The sequence below is a fragment of the Aethalodelphis obliquidens genome, unplaced genomic scaffold (assembly GCF_003676395.1).
Source record: "Aethalodelphis obliquidens isolate GAN/ISIS:26980383/991018 unplaced genomic scaffold, ASM367639v1 scaffold23, whole genome shotgun sequence".
NCBI lineage: Eukaryota > Metazoa > Chordata > Mammalia > Artiodactyla > Delphinidae > Aethalodelphis > Aethalodelphis obliquidens.
Window position 1 is genome coordinate 9,917,384 of NW_020837967.1, and position 14,705 is coordinate 9,932,088.

A 14,705-nucleotide genomic window follows, 5' to 3' on the forward strand; every position below is an offset into this window, starting at 1 on the left:
TATTTTGTGTGCTGTCGAGATGGCTTGTGGCTGGGACCAAGGCATGACTAGAGGGCTGACACCTTTAGCCCCAAGCCCCAGCTGGGGAGGGGAGAGGGCTGGTGAGGAGTTAGTCACCAGTGGGCAATGATTTAATGGGCTGTGCCTGCATAGTAAAGCCCCCATGCAACCCCTACAAGCTGATGAACACATTGAGGTGGTGGGAGGGCAAGGTGCCTGGAGAAGGCAGAAGGCCCCACCCTCCCCCCAGTAACTTGGCCTGACGGTCCCCTAAGTAGTGAGAAGCCTGAGCCAGGAGAATTCTCCTTCTCAGGCCTGACCTGCTCCTTCCTGGGAGAAGAGCTCGTGAAGGGAACTCGGCCGTCCCCTTACTGCTGTCCTGGACCCTGGCTCTGTCCTGACCCCTATCCTGGAAGCGGAGAGTCTGGGATACTCAAAGGTGGCATCATTAAAAAGCCCTCGACATTCAATATTCAGCACGTGTCTGCTCTGTGCCAGGCGTGATGCTCACTGCCAAGGATGCAGCAGTGAAATCAGAGGTGGTCCCTCCCTGAAGGAATGCACCGTCAGATAAGGGTGCCAGATGGGCCCCCTGCAGTGTGAACAGCACACACGAGCCGGATGCAGGGACTACTGGGGAAGCATAAAAAAGGGCCACCTAACCCAGAGAGGCCTCACTTTTTCTAAACAGAAATGTCTTCAGGACAACGGGGCATAATCGAACCCACAATACGGATTGTCTCAGCAGAGAGGACTTTGACATGAGAAGAAAAGCTCAGTGATGGAGGTTGGAAAGAAAGCCTAGTTATCCAGGGTGTAGTCAGGTGTCTCTTGCTGCCTTTGTTTTGGAAATGAGCAAAAGATTTCCATCAATCTTTTGAACTTCTAGGTTTAGTCTCGATGATTTGCTTTTGCTGTACCAATGATTTTACTGCTCTGTAATCATTTGCAGGTAGAGTGGTGAAAAATGGAATTTATTCCCCCGTTGTCATGTAAATCCCATATTTGAATATTTCAGTGTCACTGTATTTTTTTCCGCTTAAGTTTCTTTTCTTTTAGGCCTGTGGGAGAGAGTAAGTTCTGATATTATCAACTGAATTTTTTTTTTTTTTAAACTTCAGGCTAATGAATCTAAAGTTTGCAGAAAGCTGCAACTGGAGATTCGGTCCTTATTGTTTGTGTGCAGGTGGAAGGTGAGAATCCCAGGGCGGCAGCTGAGGGTGCTGACTGGGCAGTCCCAGCAGAGGGGCTCGTGGAAGAGCCCAAGGCAGCAACACACGTGCTCAGAGACGGGCCACTTCCCTGAGTTGGTTTGTGTTTCAAATTGCCTTATTATGGGTTGAGAGACGGCTGAGCCAAGGAAGACTGGGAGCTGGAGGACGGATAACTGCTGTTCTCGACAGAAATAATTCCTGGAAGTGGGGGCAGATGAATAGTTAGGTGGAGAAATGGATGACTAAGTGCGTATTTCCCAAAATGGGTCGGCGGCCTTATGTCTTTATTAATGTCTGATGGGCTAGTTATCTTGTTTGAATTTATGAGAGAGTGAGTTCAGGTAGGAAAGGGGTAAGGACCAAGAGTTCGCTTCAAAAGCAAAAGGCTTGGACTCTTAAAGTGACCTTTTGTCTTTGCAGAAACGCGCAGCCCAGATCTGATGTCAAGAGCTTTGGGAGCTTTTGCGAAGCATGTGGCAGATATGGAAACCAGCAGGCGTCTGTGCTGGCCTTAGCAGGACGGGCTTCCATCGGCGCTCAGAGAAGGCACACAGAGAAAGTGCTGATCTCTAGGACTCTGCTCGAAGACAGGCCGTGTAAACACAAGAGTTTCTCAGAAGTCTGGGGGATTTTCAAGGTTAGTATCTCAGCCATAGAGGCGAGGTTAAGCTAGGGTGAAGAACACCCTTTAAATCTCAGTAGTGTGAAAAAATAGGGTATATTTTCTGTCCATGCACTCGTCTGTCTCCTGCCTTGTAGCCATCTCTAGGACCCAGTCTGATAGAACAATGCCAGCTAAAAGAGCAGCCAATGTGGCAACTTGAGGAAAAAGAATGCGAGTCACGTACTGGCTTTTCAAGCTCCCCCTTGAAGGGAGGTGTATCACCCCATTGCCTTTCCTGCCAGAGCTGATCCCAGGCCCACGCCTGGCTAGGAGGGCGAGGAATTGCAATCCTACTCTGTGCTCAGAAGAAAATCCAGGAACATACGTTGGACAGCTCTGATGATGTTCATGGCTATAAGCAATGCACGCAGGCCGACTCCGGACAGCCTGCAAAACTCCAGAGAACCCGTCCTAATTTCCAGTGAGTGTGTGTGCACTTGTGTGTGCATACAAAAGTGAAGAGCTGAGAGTGAATACAAACAACCCTACGGAAAGACAGACGCTACCCCCAGCCCCCCTGGTAAATCTCTTATGCGTCCATGTGCTTAACTAGTAGAAGTGCTTAATTTATGTTCTGAGAACCCCTGTCTGCTGGGCTAGAAAGAAGCTGGGACAGCTTCTGGGTATGGCTGGAGAGCATCTCTGCCCCAGAGAGAAGGAGAGAGGAATCGAACTGTCTCAAGGAGGAGGTGGGAAGCCAGACGTCCACTCAGGTCACTTTTCAGGTAGGGAAGCAATTCCCACCTTCTGGGTTTCTAATCTTGTGTAATGATTTTATCTGGCACAGAAGGAATTGGGGGAAATCGGCATCTTTTAATGTCTGAGACGTACTAACTGTAAGTTTGCCAGTGTTCATAGCCATTTCCTCAAATTTAAGATTTCACTTCCAGGATGTCAATGTAAGCAACTTCTTTTGTGTAAAATCTGAGATTCATTACGTGGGTGTATGAACATGGGGACAAATAAAGAAACCACCTAAAACTAAAAAAGTATTTTGAAACATGAGGCTGACAGAATCTTTTTAATCTGTCAGTCAGATGGTGTTGTGTCCAGGGAGCAAAGCTCTATTGTGCTTCATTTTACCCACACAATTCCTCTGTTAAAAATGGAATAGATTTGTGAAGTCTACTTATATCAAATTTTAATGATTATTCATTAAACATGTTTGAATGAGATTAATGTTAATTTCAAATATACATGAATCAACTCCACCTGATTCCCCCACTAATTAGAAAACTGTTTCAGAGTTCCTGGCGCTAACCTAAGTTGTTCAGACTGATGAAAGCTTCAAGACAGTTTTATATGGTTACGTTCACAAATTTGGCAGCAAATTTGTCATTTTTCCCTTGATAGTGGACATGCTGAGCTGGGTAGAAGGCACTGCTGTAAGGAGGCCTTTAGTGCTGTGATGGTGAGGTTGGGTGTGGCTGGTGAGGAATGTGCTGTGGTCCCAGGATGAGGTCTCAGTCTTGGTGAGCCTACGACTCTGGACAGTGGACTTCACACATGCTTCTTGGCTCTACCGTCTGTCCCTTAGATGGGATAGGATGGGGGGCTGGAGTTGGGTATTTCCACTCCCCCTGGTCCGTGAGGTCTGAAGAAACCTCAACAGATGAGGTTCAGGTTAACTAGTCTCTCCTGAGGGCAGCCCTGGTTAATAGAATGGAGTGTCAGGGATATTTCACGATGCTTCTTCTTCTCTCCCTGGCTGAAGCACTCAGGGACTTTTCTATGATCTTCACTATGAGAACCAGATAGAGCTCTAGGAGGCTAAACTCATCAAAGTGTGGGAGCGCCCTCTCCCCCCCACCGTCCCCTACGCCCCCACCCCTCCCCCCCATGCCCCCTCCCCCCATGCTCCCCATACCTCCACCCCCTCCTCCCCCACACCCCCTTCCCCCCCATGCCCCCCCATGCCCCCCCATGACTGGGCCTCCCTGGAGGTTTTTTTTTTTAATTTTATTTATTTATTTTTGGCTGCGTTGGGTCTTCATTGCTGCGCGCGGGCTTTCTCCAGTTGCAGCGAGCGGGGGCTACTCTTCATTGAGGTGCGCAGGCTTCTCACTGCGGTGGCTTCTCTTGTGCAGAGCACAGGCTCTAGGCGCACAGGCTTCAGTAGTTGTGGCAAGCGGGCTCATTAGCTGTGGTGCATGGGCTTCATTGCTCCACGGCCTGTGGGAGCTTCCCAGACCAGGGCTCGAACCCGTGTCCCCTGCACTGGCAGGCGGATTCTTAACAACTGCACCACCAGGGAAGTCCCCTCCCTGGATTTTTTAACTCTCAGACTTGTCCACACTGAGGCTCCAGCAATTCAGTTCAAGTCCAGTCCATTACAGTTGAGGTTTTCCTGCCCGGCACTGGTTCCCAGGAGGGTTGTGGCTTGTGGGTTTCTCTCCAGTAAGTCGTGATTTTCTGTATTTGCCTCTTAGTATCTCTAATTTGGAAGGCGGCAGTTTGTCCTGTGACCTCACTTCTCTGCTGGCTCTAAGAAGAGCTGTTGATTTTCAGTTTGTTAACCTTTTACTTGTTGTTAGGATGGGGTGGCATCTTCCAAGCTCTTTACAGGTTGGACTGGAAACCATAAGTTTGTCAGCAAATTTGAAATCACGTTTCCATGCCTGTTCTACGTGGTGAACCAGTGTTAAAATCCACATCTATAAATGATTACAGGTCTTGATGACTTTTCCTCCATGAGGCAGACCCCTAGTACTTAGCACTCTCCCCAGTGCAAAATGGTTGTCCAGTTTGAAACACTCTCTCCCTTCTCTACTCTCTTCCTTTTTTCCTCCCACTTTGATCTAGAGTTATATATGTACCCATCTTTCTTCCCCACTAAATATTATACTGTTTGAGGGAAAACCCCACATTTCTTTAAAAATTTTTTTAAAATCTATTAGAAGTACTAATGAGAATGGGATTTTGATAAACATGAAAAGCAAAAAGACACATCTAAGGAAATCATGATTTGGTAATAAGAAATCTTATTTACATTGAACTTAAGGGGTGGGCGGGGGGAAGGCATTTTGAAATGCTTTCTTTTCTGACGAACCTTTGAAAGCCAATTTTTGTTAAATGAGTTTACATCTAAATTTTCGTTCTGTTGACAGTTAACTCAAGGGTCTTTTATCTGTGCTTAATGCCACTAGCTATATCCTGCCATCGATCTAGGGGAAAAACTCCCTATTGCAATCAATGGGGAGTTCTATGTAAAAATCAATGGCAGGATATGGCCTGTAAGAATGGTGGTTACTGTAAGCTTTCGGCTGGGAGGCCTCCATCAATGGTACTGCGGGGTAACCCTTTTGATCCTGTTAAAAACAGCAATGAAAAAACCTGCTATTCTTTAGAAGGGTGAGAAAATGGCAGGAAGGAAATGGCACATGTTTGTACTGGATGATCTGCATGTTCCCACAGTTTAACAGCAGCTTGGCATTGTCTTTTCAAGATTCTCAAAGAAAAATGCATAGAAAAAGTCAAATGCTTGAAAAAAGTCTGTATTCCTTGGATGGGAAACAAGTGCGCATTACCACACCTAATAGCACACGTCAGCCCACGTGAGAGGAACCAAGAGCCCCCTCGTCATTCGTACAGCAGCCCCTGGCTCACATCTTACCCTCTGCTTCAGAGGCAAGCCTGGCTCAGCAGACACGAGAGAAAGAGGACTCAAAGCTGCCAGGATGCTCACTCTCAATATTAAAGCCCTTGTGCTCTCCAGGCAGGAGAAAAGTCTGAAAGCTAAATTCTAGAATCGTTTGAGAAAAACTCTGGACCACACAGAGTGAAAGATGGCAGATTTGCCATTGCTTTTGGGTTATTTTTACTAAAAACGGGAGAGGCCACAACAGTGAGAGGCCTGCGTACCGCAAAAAAAAAAAAAAAAAAAGATTAGGAAGTGGTTTAGCGCTGAAGAAGTTCTAAGTGATTATTAAAAAGGCTGGGTTTGGTGATGACTGTGAGCGTCTGAAGAGTTGTGGAGGTTAAATTCAAGTACCTGTGAGGCTTATATCTGTTGTCATCTCCTCAGCATTTCCCGAGGGCTGGACTGGCGCGGGATGGACAGGCACCGTCTTGACGCAAGCAAGTTTTATTTATTGAACACATCACATCATGTGATATACTCACCATATCAAAGCATAGGGCTATGCTGCATGTTTTAGCCTCTGTGGGGAGAATTACAGTGTAGGGTACTGTGCTTGTTCCCAATTAACTGACAATCTCTCTGGGAAACCAAATGCGGCCTGTGCTGTGAATGAAAAGGAAGTTTGCGTACTGGTCACCAGGAGTCAGCATGGCAGCTGTCAGATTCTCCTCCTGATTCTTTTGGGTACTGACTGGATTGACCTCCTTCAAGTGTGGCCATACCCCCAGGTCTGTGTGCCAGGGGGTTGAACAGCAAGCCCATAATTTTAGTGTTTTTGTTTTATTCTCAAGACGAATAAGGAAAATGATAACGTTTGACAATGAGCTTTATTCCACTAATACTCTTCGTACTGAAGGTAAGAAGTCTTGTGACGTGAGAATAAGAATTAAAGATTGGAAAAGAGTGTGGAGACAGGGTGGACAGCGTGAAGGTTCTGGGGGCCCAGCAGACAGGACTGTGTTCTCCTACTTGTGGCCTGAGGTCTCTGGGCCCTGGTTCCTCCCACTGGAAGGCAAACACACTAACTAACGCCTTCCTCACGGGCTTACAGTGAAGCCCAAGGAGGCCGTCTTGTGTCTGGCATGTAGTGAGACGTGTCCTCCGAAGGCAGCTACATGTACGTGAGCCTGGACGGAGCCTAATGGACTCTTGGTGAAGCCGCCATGTGTGCAAATCCACACTCCACCCCGGGGAATGTTTCTATCTATTGGCCTGAGAAAATGCATTCTTTGCAAAGCGCTGCTTAGACTATAGGCCGGAATTGAATGCCTGTATAATTTATAAACGAACCCCCTTCCTTATTTTTAATTTATTATTAATAAAATATCATGATGACAATGAAGATCTAATGATGTAAAGTACTGAACCCAAACTAGGGGCAGGCCCTCATTCAGCAACATTTTCTTTTGTGTATTTAAAGTGAACTATAACTGGCGGCTAGAAACGGCACAGGGGATGGTAGCTGTCACTCTCGTGGTTGCTATTTATTATTTGGTGATTTCCGTTCACGGCTGGATCATATGATTGGTGTGAAGAAATGAAGCCTTCATCCTGACGTGGCATAAAGTATGTTCTTTCTTTGTTTTTCTTTTGGCTGTGCCGCACAGCTTGCAGGATCTTAGTTCCTCAACCAGGGTTTGGACCCTGGGCCCTGGCAGTGAAAGCACTGAGTCCCAGCAACTGGACCGCCAGGGAATTCCCTAGCGTGTTCTTTCTTTTCTCACTTAAGGGCCTACTGAATTTTTGTTCTCATCACATTTGATCAGAGTTGTACGGGCATAACCCTAGTTTCAGGAAGCTTGCCTTTGAAACTGTGTTGGTGTCAGACATAAAGAATAATGCAGATGGGTCTGTGGATTAATTTTAGAGTAATGAAGAGCGTTCTCATCTGGTTAAAATGATTGTGTTCATGCTGGCATTTTAAGATACATTTGCGGATTCGATTTTATGCCTAATATGTTTTTTATTATTTCCATTTACTACAGAAATCAATGGTGTTATGCTTACATAGGCCCAGAACTCCTCTTCAGACACTGTTTTTGTCAGGCTTGTGTTGGAAGGTTTTTAGAGCAAATTATAACCTAAGGCTGTCTTTGTGATGTTGCCATCTTGAACCCTCGGGGGAGGTAGGTAGGGCATACATAAGTACATAAATACACGCTGTCAAACATCCAAATAAAAATGTGAAAATATTCAATTTAAAAGAATGAGGATTTTATCTATACAGGGCCAAAACACCCAGATTTTTGGCTGTCTTTGAATCTGGGTGGGCGTGGAGAGTCAAAGAGACAGAGCCTGAGCTGGCTTGGTCTCTCTTTTATCTGGATTTGGAAAATAATCCGGAGCTGTGTCCTGCAAGCAAGCATCAGCCCTGAGTATGGAGGTAACTGCACCCCGCTAGATCTTCCGCTCCGTGATTTTCCCCTGCTCCAGGGCTCCCAGGAATTCCTCTCTCTGGGAGGCATGCCTCCAAAAATCACGAGGGCTTCCTGGAAGCACGGACGTTCTTACTTGTCTCTGGTGGCTAGTTTGGTGGTAGGCTAAGCCACTGGTGACTTTTTTCTCACAGTGGATATAGGCAAATGTCACTTGCATTTCACACTAAAATATTTAAACACACACAGACAGATTCAGGATCTCTGATTTCTCTAAGAAAGGGAACAGTTTGGGTAACAGTTATGAAATCAAAAGATGTTTTAAAATGTTCAGGATGGTTATAGTAATAACAGCTACCGTCTAGTGAGGGCTTTGTGGGGCTTGCTTTTTTATGTGCGTTATTTTTTCATAGGGTTTTTCCTGTGAGATAATGACTGGTAAGTAGCCCCAGTTTACGATGATAAAACGGAGGCTCAGAGAGGTTAAATAATTTGTCCAAGATCACACAGCTAAAGGATGGTAGAGCCAAGGGTCTGTCAGATTGCAAGCCTGCTTTTATTATTGTGTTCTGATAGGACCTCAACATATATGACCTCTAGTCAGGTTAACCTATATGTGGTAGTTTACGGAGTGTTCCTGTTGTAACCCATGATCCATTTTGCTTTTTTTTTTTTTTTTTAAAAAAAAAAAGGAATGTCCCTTTCCTTCCATAAGGGATCCAATATGTTCCCTGAAGGAGTACATCCCACCTGCCTGAGAGTCACCTGCCTGTCAGCCCAGGGGAGATTTTGTCGACCTTTGTTTTCTTCAGATAATGTTACCAGAAATCATTTCTCTGTAATATAAAACGCTATTTTATAGCTTTTTGCAATTACACGTAATTCCCCATCCCACATAGAATTCTGATAAACCTCTCCTGAACTCGGAGACCTCATCCCCTGCCTACTACCCACAGTTCATACTACTTGAGACACATTGGTTTAAAACTGATGTGTGAAGTATATCATTGAAACTGTGAGATAAAAGGTAATATAAAAGTCTCTTCTCCCTCCCATGAATATTGCATAGAGAAGATGTTGATTCTGAACTCTAAAAGCCAGCCAGCTCAATTTCACAGTGACAAAGGGAGTGGAGATCAGGGAGTTGGCATCTAACATCCCTGCTAGGAAAGCAAAACATGTACCCTTTTTATGGCGAGTCCAAGGCTACATGGAGGCACCGATACCATGTCACTCGAGGGACAACTGAAAAGTTGCTTGGGACAGTCTCCACACAACTCTAGGGGGCACCACTCAATTTACGTTGTGCAGTGTGCAACGTATACAACTGTACACAACAGTCCTGCTTGCACCAATATTAACTTCAGCTCAGTTCTCTGAGAGGATCTGAGCTTCTGTTCTTCATGTTGAAGATATTGTGTGAGATAATAGAAAATATATATTTCGGTTTCTGCCCCTGATTCCTGGGACGGAGCTTTAAAAACCCTTGTAATTTCCTAAGTGATAAGACCACCAGGAGCATCTTTTGTTCTAACATTTGGTCTTTGGCCCCAGTTCCTGACACTGAGCTCCTAAATCCCTTGGGATTTCCTGGGTGATAGGAGAGTCCTTTGTTCCAAGGAGGCGATTCTGGGTGGACTCCTGAAAGGCGGCTGGTCACCAGAAAGACCAAACCATGATTAGAGGCTTGGAATTTTCGCCCCACCCCCATTCCCCAGAGTGGAGAGAAGCTGGAGAGGGAGAGCATATTGATTTCCCACGTGATGAGGGCTCCGTAAAATCCCAATGGTATGGGGGGTCCAGGAGTTTCCAGGTTGATGAACACATCCACATACCAGGAGGGTGACACACCCCAACTCCACAGGGACAGGAGTGCCTGTGCTCCGGACCCTCCCAGGCCTGCCCTGTGTATCTCCTCTTGTGGCTGTTCTTCTGTATTACTCTATCGTTTAATAAACTGTAAATGTAAGTTGAGTTCTGTGAGCTACCCTGGCAAATTAATAGAACCTGAGGAGGGGGTTGTGGGAATCTCTGACTTGTAGCCAAGTCAGACAGAAGTTGCAGGTGACCTGGGGACCTGTTCCTTGCAACTGGCATCCCAGGTGGGACCGAGCCCTTAACCTGTGGGATTTGGTGCTACCTCCAGGTAGATAGTGTCACAACTGAGTGAAATTCTAGGACACCCAGCTGGTGTCTCAGAGTTGCCTGATGCAGGGCAAACTCCGCCACACATGGTGTCAGGAGTGTTGTGAGTGTGGAGGTGTGAGAATCAAGGAAAGACACAGGGGTGAAGACGGGGGTCTCTCAGTACAGTATGAATGTGCTCTTTTGGAGGAATAACCTAGTTGTCTACTCTTAACTGTTATCCTAGAGAAAGTTCCCGAGTAACAGACGTTGGGAACAGGTCAATTTTGCTTTTGAAGGAGGTCATCTTAAGCTAAGAAGTGCAGACCGAAATCTGGCTCTACGTTGAAAGATCTTGAGGGGATGGGGGTGGCCCGGATCAAGGAGCTGGGAGACCTTAAAAGAGGGAAAAGGGCACGTTTTCCATCGCTGCGATCTCCTTTTAGAATGTGGCCTGGGTCCCTCCAATCAGCCACGTCCAGCTTGCTCCTCTGTACTCTTTCCAAAGCACTGGACCTCATTAGGGTTCTTTTGATGGAACGTTGATATGGCTAGAAGTTTCATAAGCTGAAAACGCAAACACTCTTGGGCTTCAGAAGTCTATGAAGTGGAAATTATTAAAATCCTTCTGGGGTACCTACCATGTGACAGGCCTGGGAGATACAACTAAAACTGGCAGAGACCTGATGCCAGTGAGAGGCGGCCGGCACGCACTCAGATGTTTATATATTTCACGTGTTGGATCTCCATAAATGTAAGAGGTAGTGCACGTGATCTGGGTGTCAGAACACTTCAACATTAAATGAAGGGCCGAAAGATCAACCTTTTCAAAGTATAAATGAAGTTATTATCAAAAGCAATTAAAAGTGATTGAAAGAGTCTTGCCAAAGACAGACAGATATAAAGGACACAGTAGCTGGTATGTGAGCCAAAGAAACAGCAGGAGTCCAGTGTGCTGACTGGTGAGAACAGAAACCACCCACCCCCATGCAACCTGCGGTCCACATGCACTTGAGCTGAATGTTCCATGATATTCATTAGCATAACTTTACTATTCCAAGACTCTCTTTCCCAGGAAAATAACTTAATTGTTCACTATAGGAACAGTTTATGGGACCCACCAGCTCTTCTATAGAAAGCATAGTTTTCATACCAAGTTTGGATTCTTTGCCTAAAATGTCTTCCCTTGTCTTTCCCAACAATCCTGAAGTATTGTATTACAGCATGATCTTTAGTCAGTCCTAATCAAGCATCCCCCTCCTCTGCCCCCTCATAGAAAGACCTACCTTAAACCTGAAGTGATCTGGAATATACCACTCTTTTCAAAGAGATATTTTTTTCTTGAACTCTCCTTATCTGTCCAGAAAACAGAGCCTCCCCAAATAATTCAACCATCATAAATCCCCTCCCTAGGAGTTTTGCAACCAGAGAGTCACTCCTGTCACTGAACGTGAGAAATCAGAAATTGGCACTGGCTAGGACTTCCCTGGTGGTCCAGTGATTAAGACGTCACTTTCCAATACAGGGGGTGCAGGTTCAATCCCTGGTCAGGGAGCTAAGATCCCACATGGCTCACGGCCAAAAAACCAAAACATAAAAGAGAAACAATTTTGTAACAAATTCAATAACGACTTAAAAAAAATAGTCCACATCAAAAAAATCTTTAAAAACAAAAAAAAAGAGATTGGCACTGGTATAAGAAATCACCTAACAGATAGGTACCCTTTTTCCCACTCATCTTCCTTTATTAAGATGGTATATAAAGCCCCCAATTCTAACCATCTTTTGAGTCACAGTTTTCTGTGAACTCCCACAAATTTAGGTGAATAAAAAGCTGCCTTTTCTCTTGCTAATATATCATTTGTCAGTTTAATTTGCAGAGCTTCAATACTGAAACTAAGAGTATAGAAGAAAAGTGTTTACTCTCCAACAAACCAAATTTAAAAATGTCAACAATATTCAATCGTGTCCTTCCCATTTCAAGATGCTATCAAAGCTCTGTGGAGCTCCCCCGCACAGCAATAAACTCAGCTTCGCCTTGTCAACATGGAGTTGGTGATACTTGGACAGTCAGCCCTTGACTCTGCAATTCAAAAAGTGGTGAGAAACTTCTTATATAACAGAAAGGCTTCCACCTAGCCATCATATTACAACTCCACTGGAAATCACAGTAAAAGTATTCCTTTTTGTCAGGAGGCAAGTCTTAAAAATATTTGAAAGAGATTTGTCCCAGAAATGAAAATTTGTGTATGGGCAGAAAGGGATAGAATTTTTCATTAGATCCCACATAGAGATGGAGTGCTGTGCTTTGGTTTGCAAGACTCTAAATTTCCTGTAAGACGTTAATTCTGCCATTAAACAATTAGTTTGAAGACTTAGTATAGCTCATCCCTCACAAACTTGGATCCCAACATATTGAATTCATAAAACACTCATGGCTATAGCAGAGTTCATTAAATAATTTGCCATAGCTCACCTGGTCACTTCATTGGCTCCTGAGATGCTAATACAGTGGCAGATAACAGAGCCCATGTATCGTGAGGGGGGCCATACCCCATCCTCTTCCAAGGGGCTCAGGGGTTTTTAGGAAAAGGTAAAGAGCAAGCCTTAGGAATAGATGTGCATCTTGGTTTCCTGGAAACTAGTCACAAGGCAGTATAATCTTCTTCAATTCTGTGACAATAGCTGGTAGAACATTTTTCTGCTTTTTAGATTGAGTTAAAATGATAGCCCAGATTCGGTTCTTCCCTGTAATAGTAAGACTGTTATTTCAAAGTGCAGCCAAGATGGTTAGACGAGTCCCAGAGCCATGGATTGCTGTTTCCATTAAAGGAATAGTACAATTCAAATAATTATTATTTTTCCATTAAAATGAACATCGGTTACCCAGAAGAAAACAGAGACTGATTTTTCAACCCTGAAGCCTATTACGAGGGGTTGGTACAAAATATGTAAAGAACTTGGTTGTTGACTGTCTTAAACTGAGCAGAAACGTATAGAGTAGGTAACAAAATTGGTCAGAAGACTCTAATTAATAAGAAAAATATAAGGAATGACTATTATGCTTTGGAATGGTATGATTACAGTACCATTTGAAAGAGGGAAGCCAACTCCTCTAGGTATGCTAAAATCATTTTACCAAAATGATTTTAAAATCTTCCACGTATTTTAAATGGCATACGTTCTACTAACTTCATTCACAGATATAATAAAGGCAATACAAACAATGTTAAGAGCTGTTATGTGGCAGGAAATGATATAATACAGATAAGGAAAATGAAATTATGGTCTTGTAAGATTCTATCTCAGGTACCTCAGAGAATTGGCACTCGGACTGGTTATCAGACCTAAGAAAGGATGAAATTGCTCTTAAGGGGTTGGGCTGCATGAAAACCAAAATAACATCAAGCTTCAATAATTCAATTCTAGGGAAGGCTGAGGAGGGTGGGTTTGTTTCCAATAGAGCACAAGAGGGTTCTGGCTGGTGTCTTAATTGCTGTTTTAAAATAATGAAGAGAACTAAAACTTTTCTAACAGCCTCTTCCTATTTGTCCAAAAAGCAAAGTCGAGCGTAAGTATTTGACAGTTGACACAAGGATGCTTTGTTTGGGAAAACATCAGAAGGTAGGCTATTAAGAGCTGGAATAATACCAAGGGACTTCAAAGAAAGAAAGAGAAGGCATGAGGAATAAATAGGCAGAACTGAACTGAGAAGAGATAGCGCCAAGGTGTGCCAGACACAGTGGTCCTTTTCTTCTCCCGGGACATTTGAGATTCTAAGGAGAGGAACAAATCCATCCAGCTCACAGCGCGGCTCAGTCAGGAATGTGACTTCCAGGGAGAACGTGCAATGGCATGAAATCCTTTGCAGAGAAATCTCACGGGCAGTCCTTCGACTCCTGCTGAAATTCCCAGGATCCACAGGGAGGTCTGCTTCTGAGCAGGGAAACCCCATCTCCTGTTGGCAAGGTTACCTTTAAGGCTCCCACACAACTATTCCAGAAGACTGAAGGGAAGAAAGAGTCTTGACAGTATGTTTCCCAAAGCCTTAGGCATTGTCTCCCCCATTAAAGACTTCTGAACTGATTCAATTTGAGATTGAATTTGACTAAACTGTTTAAATGTCAAGCAGAGAGAGCTCCAAGGTGTCCTTGGAAACACAGTATCTTCTGAGCCAGGCTCTACCCTCTGTCTGGGATTAAAGGGGGTGGGGCGAGGGGGCTTGGGGAGCCCATTCTGATCAACAGCTATTTCTTGGGCTCAGGCTATGTATTTGGTTCTGTGGCACAGACCACGATAGAGGCATGATGTCTATTTTCAAGAAGTTTGACTCCAGGTAGAATTAGCATTACTTTACTGTTCCAGCGAGTGTCTTGCTGGGCAAATGGTTGGAATGTTCACTTCAGAAACTTACCAGCAAGATCCGTCACCCCTTCAATGGAAAGTATCAACAGACAGTCGGTGCCCTAAAATTCTTTGAATCCTTGGTTTGAAAACCCTCACCTCATTCTTTTCGTTAATCCTGGACTGTTGTACTGTGATCCTAACTCGATTCGAATCATGGCTCAGCTTTGAAAAACTCACCTTTCAACCAAACTTCAAATGCTCGGTAAGATCCAACCTTGCCCTTTTCCTCCCAAGATGCTTCCAGAACTATTTGGAGGTGGTGCTCTCCCTCACGGCAGTAA

General features: G+C 44.6%; 1 long non-coding RNA gene across 1 annotated transcript in view; it reads left to right on the forward strand.

The window, feature by feature from the left end:
- LOC113628313 (uncharacterized) overlaps positions 1 to 14,705 on the forward strand; it is a 66,443-nt gene that overhangs the window by 48,680 nt on the left and 3,058 nt on the right. The window contains exon 3 of the long non-coding RNA XR_003435982.1: positions 1,635 to 1,851. This is a non-coding gene — a long non-coding RNA (uncharacterized LOC113628313). The remainder of the gene's footprint in view (positions 1 to 1,634; positions 1,852 to 14,705) is intronic.